Raw genomic sequence first — 3,128 nt, 5'->3', positions numbered from 1 at the left:
CAGAGTTAACTCTGCCCAGTGATTCCAGTAGGTTCCGAGCAGCACTGCGCAGGCGCAGTGAAACCCATTTGTATGATTCACAGAGACCACGAAGAAGAAATTTGGAATTCGCTGGGGTCCCCAGAACTTATCCCCGCAAATTCCGAGGGATGATTGTATAGGGATATTTTCAGGTAAAGGAAGACCAGTTCTGGTGCTGAAGTTTTTTCCACACTCCTCACCCCAGGCTGCCTCCAAAACCTTAACAGAAGAGGGTTCTGCCTCTGTTTCCTTCACTGCATAATTTACTTTCTATGAACTGGGGTGGACATTCTTTGGCCCTCTAGACGTTGATGGGGTACAGCTGACATCAGCCCCTTGAAAAGCATAACAAACCAGGAAAGGATGCTGGGAGTTCTATTCCACCAACATTTGGAGGACTACAGGAAATCTTGTGGTTAATCCTAATTAGAGAGGCTTTTGTTTTTCTGATGCATGAAGGAGGAACCCAAAAGAAGATTGAGTGACTTCATCCTAGGCCAACTCTGTGAATGAGACCTCCAAGACATCATGTTAAGAACAGCCTCAAGCGGGTCTTGCAAGTTCAGTATTTTGGCTTCCTTGAGTCAATCCACCTGTAGTGCACTCTTTCTGTTTTTCTGTTGCCTTCCACTTTACTGACTATCTTCATCATCTTTTCTAGTGAGTCATGTCATCTCACTGTGTGACCAAAGCATGATAGCCTCAATTTACTTACAGTATAAGTTCAGGCTTGATTTGCTATCAGAGTCGTTTGTCTTTTTGGTAATCCACGGAAAACTGTAAAACATCTCCATTTGTACTTTCTGCAGGTGTGCATTTGTCCAATATGGTCTCCAAAGGAAGGGAGAGAAGAGAACCTACACTGAATTCCCTTTCCATGGACGTAATGGCAAGAAAGATGACCTTGAAACAGGTTAACATTCACTCCTCCTTTGTGATGGAGCCATCGGGAGTTTGTCAGACTGGGATGCAATGGATGATCAGATATTGTCTCCTGCCCTTCAATGGCTCAGTTGGCCAGTGCTTTCTGCTCCCTTATCCTTGCTTCCCCTCCCAGCCAGTCAGGGCCAGGCCAGGTGAGACTGGCCTTCTTGCCAATGACAGAGTAGCCCTCAGGCTTCATATTTTTATTGCCAACAATGGGAAGAAGCCCTTGTGGTGTTCTCTCTTATGTGCTAAAAGAGCTTGACCATACAGGCTGGAAATCCAAAAAAATCTGTTCGGGCGAGGCTGCCCTAGATTTATGGCAATTAGTAAAGCAGATTGGGAAGATCTATGTGCAAGACATTTCACATGCTAAACAAAATCAACCTTCACACAAGCAATCTAGACCATTGGGGACCCAGATTGCAGCCTTGTCTTTCCCTTCATGCCCTATTCTTCAAGATGCAGAGAGTTAAGTAAAAGAGATGGGAGGATATTCAAACATGTCCTACTCCATCATTATTATGAAGCGATCAAATAAAGCAAGATGTGCTTTTCTCTGCTTTAGATAAGTCACTACTTTCTGTTGCAGGTGACCTTTGGGGATGTTGCTCTGTACTTCACAGAGGAGGAATGGCAACTGCTGGACCGGAACCAAAGATCTTTGTATGAGGAGGTCATGATGGAGAACTATGAGAATCTGTCCTCACTGGGTAAAGAACTTTAACCCACTGTTCTTCTTCTGGAGACTGAGAGCTTTCATACTACATTGTTATAGCACTCTGATTCCACTTTAATTGTCATGGCAATATCCTGTGGCGTCTTTGGATTTGTAATTTAATGAGGCACTAGAGCTCTCGTACTGATGATTCTAAATACCACTTGCTAAACTCCCAATCCTAGGATTCCATAGGAAGGAATCATGGCATTTAGGTTATAATCCTGGTAGAGATGGTGGGAGAAGGAGCGAGGTGGACGAGATGGAAAGATCTTGAGAACGAAGCTGGGGACTGTGGAGAAAAGCTTAGATCCAGAGTGAAAGGGTGGCTGTTTTGGCACGATAGGAGGTGGTGGGGAGAAGGAGTGAGGTGGAGAGGTGTGTGAGATGGGAGGGTCTTGAGAATGAATGTGATAGTGGTGAGGATCAGGGAAAAGAAAGTATGAGCTGGGACTGTGAGCAGCAAAGGAGTCTGCAGTATTCATCTTGAAGGAGGTATTGATATTCTAGATGGGTGATCTGCCCCTTACCCCCTAAAATTGTGGAGGGCTGCCTAAATAAACCAACAAACATACAGTTAGCCTGCTGTGGAACAGGAAGTGAGAAACAGAGAGGAGGAAGATTAGGCTCCCTCATGGCACTGATTGTGAGGCTTATTGCACCTTGGGTTTTTTTTTTATAAGCAGTGCAGCTGTGTGAAAGCAGAGAGGGGCGATAATATTTTCAAAGCGGTATGTTCTTGTTTCCTTTCATGCTTGCCATGAGACACAAGGCTGGTATGATAAAGTTCTCAGTCTTGTCTGTCCTTCTCCTTCTTTATAGGAGGCCTTGTGATTCATCAGAGAATCAGCACAGGAGAGAAACTATATGCATGCCAGCAATATAGGAAATGCTTTGATCACAAGTCTGCCATTGTGAATTGCAGGAGAGTCCACACAGGAGACAAATCATACAAATGCCAACAATGTGGAAAATATTTTGCTCACAAGTCAGTCCTTGTGACTCACCAGAGACTTCACACTGGAGAGAAACCATACAAATGCCAGCAGTGTGGGAAATGTTTTCATCGGAATTCATTCCTAGTGACACACCAGAGAGTCCACACAGGAGAAAAACCATACAAATGCCAGCAGTGTGGAAAATGCTTTGTTTGCAAGTCAGCTCTTGTAGCACATCAGAGAGTCCACACAGGAGAGAAACCATACAAATGCCAGCAGTGTGGGAAATGTTTTTCTCAGGATTCAACCCTTTTCAGGCATCAGAATGTCCACATTGGGGAGAAGCCATACAAATGTCAGCAGTGTGGGAAATGTTTTACTCAGAGATCAGCTCTTGTGACACATCAGAGAGTCCACACAGGAAAGAAACTATACAAATGTCAGCAGTGTGGGAAATGTTTTACTCAGAGATCAGCTCTTGTGACACATCAGAGAGTCCACACAGGAAAGAAACTATACAAATGTCA

The 3,128-nt window shown here is 44.3% G+C and overlaps 1 pseudogene; it reads left to right on the top strand.

Moving 5' to 3' along the window:
* Positions 1-6: 6 nt before the first annotated feature.
* LOC121917769 overlaps positions 7-3,128 on the top strand; it is a 4,298-nt pseudogene continuing 1,176 nt past the window's right edge.

The sequence above is a fragment of the Sceloporus undulatus genome, unplaced genomic scaffold (assembly GCF_019175285.1).
Source record: "Sceloporus undulatus isolate JIND9_A2432 ecotype Alabama unplaced genomic scaffold, SceUnd_v1.1 scaffold_649, whole genome shotgun sequence".
Lineage (NCBI taxonomy): Eukaryota > Metazoa > Chordata > Lepidosauria > Squamata > Phrynosomatidae > Sceloporus > Sceloporus undulatus.
The sequence above is the reverse complement of the archived record's forward strand: the minus strand, read 5'-3'. Positions and strand labels throughout refer to the sequence as shown.